Source organism: Oncorhynchus masou, chromosome 25 (assembly GCF_036934945.1).
Source record: "Oncorhynchus masou masou isolate Uvic2021 chromosome 25, UVic_Omas_1.1, whole genome shotgun sequence".
In the NCBI taxonomy this organism is placed as follows: Eukaryota; Metazoa; Chordata; class Actinopteri; order Salmoniformes; family Salmonidae; genus Oncorhynchus; species Oncorhynchus masou.
Genome location: NC_088236.1, coordinates 39,865,461 through 39,877,346, shown reverse-complemented (window position 1 = coordinate 39,877,346; position 11,886 = coordinate 39,865,461). Strand labels below are relative to the sequence as shown.

General features: G+C 40.6%; 1 pseudogene; it reads right to left on the bottom strand.

Moving 5' to 3' along the window:
• Nucleotides 1-10,768: 10,768 nt before the first annotated feature.
• On the bottom strand, nucleotides 10,769-11,604 carry LOC135513642 (cytochrome P450 1A1-like; annotated as a pseudogene).
• Nucleotides 11,605-11,886: the final 282 nt, after the last annotated feature.

The window sequence follows — 11,886 nt, the reverse complement described above, 5'->3', positions numbered from 1 at the left end:
GAGCAACGTTTCTATCACAACTAAAGTTGCATAAATAACTCTAAATTAAGCATATAGGAGGACCTGTTTCTTTGCTAACACAGAAAAGCTGCATTCCCTCAGGAATTGTTCTATTTTATTCAGTTAGGTTCTGTTGTATTCTTAATACTATAAAATAATTTAAGAGAATGCTACGGAATTCTAAGCAAATCTTGTCAGCTTAATGAACTAGTTTAGCCCACAGCCATAATGGCATAGCCAGATCAGGGCCTAACATAAGGACAACTCAGAATATACTATTCTGTTCTTCTGAAAATAGACTACTTTTTCTTCATATCATGTTTCTTTAGACCTGTGTAAAATAACTAATGGATTTATTGTGATGGTGTGGGCTATATTAAATGGATTTATTAGACTTTTTCAAATGTAGATGTTCCAAAGTGGCTTGTAGACTATGCACGGAAATCAGGAGATGCTAAATGTGTTTATGTTAATAAGTTGTTCCGATGATTAAAAATCAGAGGGTGAACATATCTTGAAAGACTTTGGTTACAAGCAGGACTAATGCCGCGTTCACATGCTAGTTCACATGCTAGGAACACGGAAACTCTGAGAGTCTGACATTTCAGAGTTTCCTAGTTCCGATTAGCATGTGAGTGAGGCATAAAGTAATGCCGACGTAATCTTTTAGGGAGAGGTAACCAATCATGTTTGCAATTGAGATCAACTGTGCAGGTGAATTTATTGCGTATTGATGGTTTAATATGACATCATATGGCGATAATCCAGTGCCATCTATGGTTGCAATAGGCCAATTGTTATTTGATTATATTCCAATGCAAACTGTAGGCTGTAAAGTCCATGGAGAACAAGAGCACCTCCTCCCAGCTGCCCACTGCACTGAGGCTAGGTAACACGATCACCACTGATAAATCCATGATAATCGAAAATTTCAATAAGCATTTCTCAACGGCTGGCCGTGCCTTCCTTCTGGCTACTCCAACCCCGGGCCAACAGCTCCCCCCTGAAGCGGTCATCCACCACGTTCAAAGGGGGTGACACCCTAGACCCAAACTGTTATAGACCTATATCCATCCTGCCCTGCCTATCTAAAGTCTTTGAAAGCCAAGTTAATAAACAGATCACTGACCATTTCGAATCCCACCGTACCTTCTTCGCTGTGCAATCCGGCTTCCGAGCCGGTCACGGGTGCACTTCAGCCATGCTCAAGGTACTAAACGATATCATAACCGCCATCAATAAAAGACTGTACCGTGCAGCCGTCTTCATCGACCTAGCCAAGTCTTTCGACTCTGTCAATCACCGTATTCTTATCGGCAGACTCAATAGCCTTGGTTTCTCTAATGACTGCCTCGCCTGGTTCACCAACTACTTTGCAGACAGAGCTCAGTGTGTAAAATCAGAGGGCATGTTGTCCGAACCTCTGGCAGTCTCTATAGGGGTACCACAGGGTTCAATTCTCGGGCCGACTATTTTCTCTATATATATCAATGATTTCACTCTTGCTGCGGGCGATTCCCTGATCCACCTCTAAGCAGACGACACCATTCTGTATACTTCTGGCCCTTCCTTGGACACTGTGCTAACTAACCTCCAAACGAGCTTCAATGCCATACAACACTCCTTCCGTGGCCTCCAACTGCTCTTGAACGCTAGTAGAACCAAATGCATGCTTTTCAACCGTTTGCTGCCTGCACCCGCCCGCCTGACTAGCATTACCACCCTGGACAGTTACGACCTAGGATATGTGGACAACTATATATAGCTAGGTGTCTGGCTAGATTGTAAACTCTCCTTCCAGACTCATATTAAACATCTCCAATCAAAAATCTAATCTAGAATCGGCTTTCTATTTCACAACAAAGCCTCCTTCACTCACGCCACCAAACTTACCCTAGTAAAAGTGACTATCCTACCGATCCTCGACTTCGGCGATGTCATCTGCAAATAGCTTCCAATACTCTACTCAGCAAACTGGATGCAGTCTATCACAGTGCCATCCGTTTTGTTACCAAATCACCTTATACCACCCACCACTGCGACCTGTATGCTCTAGTCGGCTGGCCCTCGCTACATATTCGTCGCCAGACCCATTGGCTCCAGGTCATCTATAAGCTCCGCCTTATCTTAGTTCACTGGTCACGATAACAACACCCACCCGTAGCACACGTTCCAGCAGGTATATCTCACTGATCATCCCTAAAACCAACACCTCATTTGGCCGCCTTTCCTTCCAGTTCTCTGCTGCCAGTGATTGGAACGAATTGCAAAAATCGCTGAAGTTGGACTTTTATTTCCCTCACCAACTTTAAACATCAACTTTCTGAGCAGCTAACCGATCGCTGCAGCTGTACATGGTCCATCTGTAAATAGCCCACCCAATCTATCTACCTCATCCCCATACTGTTTTTATTTTATTTACTTTTCTTCTCTTTTGCACACCAGTATCTCTACTTGCACATCATCATCTGCTCATTTATCACTCCAGTGTTAATCTGCTAGATTGTAACTATTCGCTCCTATGGCCTATTTATTGCCTACCTCCTCATGCCTTTTGCACACACTGCATATAGACTTTCTTTTTTCTACTGTGTCATTGATTTGTTTATTGTGTTATTGGCTCGTTTATTGTTTACTCCATGTGTAACTCTGTGTTGTTGTCTGTGTCACACTGTTTTGCTTTATCTTGGCCAGGTCGCAGTTGCAAATGAGAACTTGTTCTCAACTAGCCTACCTGGTTAAATAAAGGTGAAATAAAATGAATAAATAAAAGGCTACCCGTTAGCCTATCCATTGTCACATAATAAAAGTTGTGAAAACCAGGAACAGGCTACTGTTTGTTTCCCTAGCTGAGTTGATGAGCTGATTTGGGCCATCAGTTGATTGACAGCTGATTGAACAGCTGATTTCACCATCCCCACTCCAGCGGTGCACGCCATCCCTGTCGCTTTAATCATGTGACAATGACTGGATATTATCATTCAAGAATCTGACACTTTTCCGCACCCATGTGTTGTTACAATCCTCCCACTGCTAAATGGCATATTATTAGACATTGCCTATATCGTCATTATAATATACAAGCCTATTATTATTCTTAAAATTATTTTTTAATGTAGTGGGAAAGAGAGTGGAAAGAAGGGGAAGGTAAGTGGGCCTGATTCAAACCCATACCTACGCTGTTATATGTGTGCTGGGGTCAGCGGCTGTAACCGCTGTAGCACACAGGCAATGAGGCCAGCAATAATGAATTCTGCTTATTGCTTTCTTGAACATATAACAGGGTCCCCCTCCTTTGATTTAAATAAGATGTGTAGTGCTAAAGCAAAAACAAAAATGTGCACCACTTTGGGTCCCTACAGGACAAATTAATGAGTGTGGTGCCATGACTACAATGGTTCATGCCCAGGACGACACAAAACTGGGTATGGAACTGAACTGGCAGCTGGAAGGCTCCCATGTACAATCTCCTGACATTGTGTCCTTGAGCAAGGCACTTAACCCCCTCAGAATTGCTCTCCACCTAGGGTTGCTGCACTGCAGGGTGTTGGGAAAAGCAGAAGACACATTTCCTTTCTAACCCATGAACAAAAAATGATCTATTCTCTCCATGTTCTTGTCACAAGAGGAATCTTTCCATATCTCTACACCGACACCTCTGTTAACTATATTGCACCACTGTACAAGTATTCCTGGTATTCTACTACTCTGCCATTACTGTATGTAGGGCTACTATTTAATTGTGCAATGTAAACTATCCTGTACTATGCCTATTTAAATATTTCACACTGTGAAAGACTAATGTCGCTATTACTGTGCCTATTTTGAATATTATTGTGAATGACTTGTTTATTTTGAAATATCCTGATATTGTGAGATACTAATAAGTCACATTATAACATGTTTACTTTGCCATCAAATGAAAGAGCTGAAATGAGAGGGCTAAAACAATACCTTTGAACTTGAGATGGGTTAAATGGAATTATAACTGAAATATGAACACTGATTTTCAGTGGTTTTAATCTGAAAATGTTTGCAAGGGAAGAATATGTAGACTACCCTGTTAGAGCCCATTTCTTTTCTCCCCGGGCCCATTGAGAGGAGTAACATTGAAAGAGAAAGCTTTACAGGTGTCAGCTAGATGATTGACACGTTCATTCTAGTATAATCATTAATTTGTCTTCTAAGTCAAGAAGTTATGAGTGAAGAGAAGCTGCAGGCCTAGTGTAGGCATATTTGACTAGACAAGATTACTAAAATCGGCTGTCAAATTTTGGAAATTATAAGCAGATAAATATAACAATGTGGCTTCGGAGTACATTTTTTCCCTACAGCCCTGTGAAAAAAAATTGTCCTAACATCTCTGCCTGTCATACAAGGAGTCTAATTTCTATGGAGGCGACAGTGTCCACTGCACACCTCCCCAATACAGCCTGCTGCTTCTCGCCACTATCCAGGCGAAGTAGCCCACAGCCTTTAAAGTATCCGGCCGGCTAACTCTGCCTCCATCTTCTCCACACACTGACTAAGCTACATGTAACCCTGCTTTTCTGTCTTTATATGTAGACTTTGTTTACTTTGCTGCTTGTAACATGCATTTGGCAGCTAGGTAGCCGGAGGTAGAATGGGGCCATGCATTCTAAATGAGTTTGTTATTTTTTTTACCTTCCCAAAAAGGTCTATAGCTTAACTCAGCTGCCCCCTGGCGGCGATTCTAAATATTAAATATTTATTAAAATCCTTCTGCTAAAGGATTATTTTCCTCCTGTGGTGAAATGGGTCAAATTAAGATCCGACATCTGTAGACATCCCTTTTTCTTCAATGGGGCGATCCTAATGGCTCAGTATTTTTTTTAACCACACTGAACCCCTCAAGTGTTTTCTGCTGCATTAGCCTTCTGATTTGCTTTGTGCGTTCCTGCTGTATTGGCCCAATCAGATCAGAGCTGCTTCTACACATGCTCACCCTAGTTTGTAGTTTGTTATTCTTAATAACTCCAGAGTTTAATAGATACTATGAGCTCTGCTGACTAGAACTAAGTGAGAGACAAATGGGTTGATCAGAGAGCAGAGGGAACAGGCAGAGAAATTGGGTGAGTGTAGGGGGGTCGTGTTCCCTGGAGAGTATGGCAGCTATTTCGCTGATTAACAACCCTTATTTCACCCGCCCAAACGATCTCTCTGCTATAACAGACATAGTTCGAGTCTCCTATGACAGCACAGAGGCAAATGAATTATCCTATGGCTCATTTAACAGGATTTATCATGGAGAAGATAGCATGGAGCCTGAACATGAAACCAGTTCAACTTTGAGTTGTTTATTGAAGAATATGATTTATAGATGATACAGCTGTATTAAAAGCTACAGTGTGGGTTTTGAAAAACAACAAAACGGGCGCCCCGTCACTTGTTTTGGTGAACAGCTTAGGGATGGAGTGGAGAGATTTAACCACTGAAATTCATAGACAGGGCTTTGGAAACAAGTACTGATCATTTATGACATTTTTTGAAGCTATAGAGTGTTTGTTTAAAATTACTGTTTTACAAATAATGGAGCAAAACAAGTTTATATTTTGAGGCAAGTTATATTCTTAAAGAATTAGTCTTTGCAAACAAACAGTGCTTTAAAATATATTTTAAAAATGTATCTCAATCTACGATTTTGAGCGGTCACATTTCTCTAGTCCCATCCCACTGCTTTATAGCAAAACATGATGTATACTGTTGTCTGAAAAGGGACATGTCTTTCAAATTTTACTTTATTTTATGTTATTTAACCTTTATTTTATTAGGCAAGTCATTCTTATTTACAATGACGGACTACCCAGGCCAAAACCGGACGACGCTGGGCCAATTGTGCGCCGCCCTATGGGACTCCCAATCACGGCCAGATGTAATACAGCCTGCATTTAAACCAGGAACTGTAGTGATGCCTCTTGCACTGAGATGCAGTGCCACTGCGCCACTCGTGAGCCCCAAAATGGCTTCACTGCTGTGACATCCGTGAATTATTCTCTAAACATATACTGGAAATCAGATACTCATCTTATTCAAACGTATTGTCATGGCTTTTCAGTTCTAGTTTTATCTAAAAAAAAAATATATATATATATATATATATATATATATATATATATATATATATATATATTAAAATAGAACATCACATGATCCGAATTTGAATTTCTCAGACGTGTGTCTTCTGTCCTCTTAACCTCCCTGGAATAAGTCTGATAGATCCAAAGACTGTGTCTAATCGGTCTGTTGGAGAGACGGGAGAGCATTTGGTAAAAAGGCAATTCTACTCTATCTATGAGTAGCCCCGGAAACTACTTCAGATGGGGATTGGGGAGAGAAAGGGAGATAGAAGAGGAGGGGAAGAGTGAGACGGGTAGGAATGAACCCTGAGTGAACGCTGCGTGGTGCCCAAGGCTCTGATCACTTATCTAAAACAACACTCCCCGTCTTCCTAAGCATTTAGTTGTGATTAATAACCAGATAGGGGTTTAAATAAAAGCCATTTCTAAACTCATTCCACTTGATGAAGGTAGAAGGACCAATCACCATCCCTAATAGTCAAAATAATACTGGGGATAACCGTGTACAATACTCTTTTCCAAATCTTGGAATGCATAGATATTCTTTCATTGTATTCAGATATCATAAAAGTACTTAAGTTATATATAGAATAGGCCTATCTTAAACCACTAAAATAGCACATAACATACTTCTAGGTAAATATCAATATCAATCAATTTTACCAATGAGGAAATGACTCTGGACAAATCCTTGGATATGGCTGCTCACTATGTATCGGCTCAACTCTGTCTTGACTCTGACAGCTTGCGACTGTGTTTGCATTACAGGGATAATGACGCCACTGCCACTGACGGTCAAAACCAGTTGGAGTAAAACGACAACCAACCCGTGATGACCACCACAAGAGAGTTGTGTTCATTAGGGCACACAACGGAAAATGTTTTGCAACTTGTAAACAGAAATTCGCATTTCTTATATTGTTATATTTTTATTTACTCTTTTTTCTCCCCAATTTCTTGGTATCCAATTGGTAGTTACAGTCTTGTCTCATCGCTGCAAGTGTGTTTTGAGACGCATACAGATAACACTCACGTGTCATGATCAACTTGATACGGATTGCCGAAGACAAGTGTCCTTAGGAATGAAGTATGCATTGAGTGTGAGGTTTTCTGTGGTACTAAAGGGAGGAAAAGAAGGACAAAATAGACCAACTGAGTGAATAGCAACATTCCATTCCCAGAGCTAACACTTTGATCTGCACATACGAGCAGACAGGCACCATGCAGAAATATACATTACAAGTTGTTACTGTGAGTGTTACCAGAGCCTCACCCGTGTGGTATGGTGAAGAGGACGTAGGATGCGTGATGGAACACCTTGTATATGAAGGCGTCGGGTAAAAGGCATCTTGGTCTTGTCAACAAACCGTGGGAGTCTGGCAGGGCCAATGTGGTCGCCTAAACCATACAAAGGCAACATACTAAATGTCTCGGGTGAAGACAACAAGATACTGTACCTGAAAATGAAAATGCAGAGAAAAGGATCAGATACATTGCCAAGTCGATCAGAAAAAGTGAGACACAAGAAGAAAGAAAGACTGTTGGATTATTGCCATCTATTCTGGAGTTCCCGTCTTCAAATAAAGGGATGATTTGTGTGATTGTGATTCACGTACGATGCAATACCCCTGTGTGTGATCACCTTTGAGTCTGTAGCTTCGATTTCAGCTTCCAACTATTTCCATTTTTCACTTAAACAACCCGAAGAGGCAAAATCACAAGCAAAAATATGCTTTCCAAAAAGTAACCTTGCTTTTGTACCTCTCCTCAAACTATCTCTCCCATCTCTTCCTTTCTTTTACCCCTGTGTTAGTCCTTTACTCTCTGTGTATCCCCCCCAGCAAAAGCTATCCCTCTGAAACAAATCCCTCAATGGCTGACTGGTTTTCTGTGCCTCTGTACCAGCATCTGATAGCACTGATCATATCTAATCTAACGGTTTACTAATCCACCAAATTCAGCCTCAAAGTCACACGAAAGCTGAGATGTCTCTCCAGGTCCTCGTCAACTCGTTTTTTCACTGTATACACATGATAGATTATACGCCTCTAGCCCATAGTTTCAATAGCATATCTATCAACATTTCCTACCCCTGCCTCCAGCTGTAACAGTAGAATGGCTAAATCCCGTTGGATATGTTACCATTCCTTAAATATTGCGATATATCATACTGTCTGTGTTCAGGGTCTGTTCATCCCAAAAAAAGTTGATTTTAATATATAACAAGTATACTTAAATATACAAAATATTAAAATAATATACTTTAAATACGAGAGGTATTTTTGTATTATATCTTAAGTATACTATACATTTCATATCTTTACACTTCATCACACTTATTAAAAGTTAACTTTATGTTGATAGTTGTTTCAGTCTTTTAGTATACTATATATATACTATCATCTACCTTTACTACACTTATTAAAAGTGTACTTTAAATTCATTGTTTTTCAGGCTTTAAGTTTACTATCATTAAATTATTGGGAGAAAACTGAGGATGGATCAACAACATTGTTGTGATAAAGTAATAAAGTAAAACTTTTGGGGCCTAAGTACAAAGCTATATTTGGGGCAAATCCAACACAACACATCACTGAGTAACCTCCTCCTTATTTCAAGCATAGTGGTGGCTGCATTATGGTATGGGTGTGCTTTTCTCTGGGATAAAAAGAAACTGGATGGAGTTAAGCACAGGCAAAATCCTAGAGGGAAACCTGCTTCAGACACTGGGAGAGTAATTCACCTTTCAGCAGGACAATAACCTACAACACAAGGTCAAATCTACACTGGAGTTGCTCACCAAGAAGACAGACTGTTCCTGAGTGGCTGAGTTACAGTTTTAAATTTGCATGAAAATCTATGGTAAGATTTGAAAATTGATGTATAGCCATGAACACCAACATGTTGACAGAGCTTGAATTATTAGGAAAATAATAAAGGGCTAATGTTTCATCATCCAGGTGTGTAAAACTCTTAGAGACTTACCCAAAAAGACGCTGTAATTGCTGCCAACGGTGTTTCTAGCATATTGACTCATGGAGCTGAAAACGTATGCAACGACTATATTTTAGTTATTTCATTTCTATCAATCTTTTGAAAACAAATAAATATAAATCTTCCACTTTGACGTTATAGCATTTTGTGTAGATTGTTGTCAAAAAATGACCAATTACAATTACAAATCCATTTTAATATCACTTTGTAACAACAAAATGTGAATAAATCCAAGGGGTATGAGTACATTTACAAGGCACTGTAGTTTCAGTTTTGAAGTACTTTCTGAAATTCTGTTCAGAAAAGTGCAAAGTTGACATGTTATGAACTTGAGTGAAGACCCAAAAGCGGTTTTAACAGAAAACAGAGTTCTTTAATGAAAAAACAGGAATGGCATAAATCCTCTTCCAACGTTGTCAGCGGAACAAAAAGAACGTTAGTATAGTGCAGGTGGCACCTGCCAGGCAGACTCCGACAGGACAGGACAAGGTGGAAGCAAACGAGACGACAGCTTGCTTCTGGCATCAAAAAACACAAACAAGAATCAGACACTGAAAGTAGCAGGAACAGAGAAAGAAATAGAGACCTAATCAGAGGGGGAAGAGAGAACAGGTGTGAAAGAGTGAATGAGCTAGTTAGAGGAGATGTAGAACAGCTGAAGAATGAGAGACAGAGAAGGTAACCTAAAAGACCAGCAGAGAGAGAGAGTGAAGAGAAAGGACAGGAACAGACATAACAAGACATGACATGACAATGATAACGATTGTTTATTGCACAGTGGAGGAACATGCTTCCTGAGAGTATAGTTTTTCATATTACAAAAAAATATACTTAAGTATAATTTCAAAAAGTATATTTAGCTTAAATGTCCACAAAATATATTTAAAGTATACTTTCAAAAACGCATTAACACAGAAATGTGCATATCCCCCAGTATCCTTTTCTGTTGAAGTTTAGATTTATAATATGATATTGTTCCTCATATTTATCTCATTCAAATGTAACACATTACACATTTGATTTAAATGTTAATTTTTACCATTATGCGAACAACTAAAGTGTGAAATGTGAATGGTGCACAGTTCTCAAAAGGGTTACAAAGCAGTTGTGTGCTCCAGCCACAGAGAGAAGATGCCTTGGTCAATCAAGGTAACCTTTACATGGCTAATTACAATAGCTAATGTGGTTAATGAGTAGCAGTGTATTTGTAAAAGTAAATTATAAATACACTTTTTTGTAAAGAAAATACAGGAATTCTAATTCAAAATACCATTTTGGTATATTTATAATTTATGAGAAATATAAATAAAATATCCTTAAGGTGTATTCAACATATATTTGTTTCGTTATTTTATTGGCATTTAAACATATTAAATAAATGTAAAGATATCTAAATTGGGACACTTTTTTGTACTTCAGTATTATTTTAGTATATTAGATAAAGATTTAGATCATTTAAATATACTCATGAAGTATGATTTAAGCATATTTACATTTAAAAAATTCCCCGCTTGGGATTAGGCACCAAACAGAAGAAAACTGACTGGAACACGGAGTGACTATAGGGAGTGACCCAAAATGAAGCACTCGTGTTTTTTTCTGTTTTAAACTATTTCTGTGGCGTGCTCTAATTTACATGACCCAGGTATGGTTAACTTTTCAAATGTCTACAGGTGCTACAGGTGTCTACAGGTGCTCCTCGATGTTGTGTTCCACATTCTCTTGATGTGCTCGACCATCTTCCTCAGAGACGGGCTCAGCAGGTAGCGGAACACAGGAAAGAAGTCGGCCAGGATTCCTGCAGCGAAGATCCGCAACACCTCGTTGTTGATGTGCACAATGGTGAGGAACTCGGTGTCATTGTAGTCATTCTTCTTCCCGAAACACAGGGCAGACACCACATTTGCCACCGACGTGACCAGCGGGACCACAGGGTCCAGAACTAACCCCTCGCTCCCCTCTGAGCGCTCCCAAATGACCTCCACCATACCAGCCGCTTCGGCACACATGTGCTCCTTTAGCAGACAGATGGTGCCAGGGTCCCGCGGCTCTGCCTGCAAGAAGGAGCGCAGGGTGTTCTTGCACAGCTTCCCGTGGAGAGCACAGGCAGCGCCGTACTCACTGAAGGTCATGCTGGTGCCATTGGCCCACGGCGGAGAAGGTGAAGAGGTCAGGATGTCTGGCAAAAGCCTCCCCATGCTGTACCAGCGCCTGTTTAATGGTGGCATAGCCTTGCAGCACCACCACCACAAGGGAGCCCACATGCATTTGGAAGACATCTCCGTACTGCAGACGGAGACACGTCAGTGACAGGTGGATCTGGAACAGGTTACCCACCAGGGTAACGGGGTCGGTCCTGAAGTGCAGAGTGCCATTTGGGGCCGCTCCCTCCTTCTCGCTTTCAGCCGCTGAGAGCCACTAGGAGCAGGGTGAGGGTACAGAGAGCCAAGGTGATTCCAGAGAAGGTTATACAGGAGCCATACTTTGGGAATATCCCAAACATCAGCCTCATATGGCAGTCTCATAGAGCGCCCCAGCCAGGATACTGTATGTTACTCACCGGATTCCAGGAGTGGAAGTTCTCTAAAGTTGGAGACTGGTCTAATGAGTGCAGTTTGATCTCCAGCTAAGCAAATTGCTGCAGGGTCTGATGACTGGATACACTCTGCGAGAAGACTGGCACTAGGCAGGTCCAAGTACCATGAGAGGCAGTGACATATCAGCCTGTTTTAGCATAGACTGCAAACCAGCGGGCGGTCGATTGAACAGCTTCATAGAGCTTGATCTAGCATTC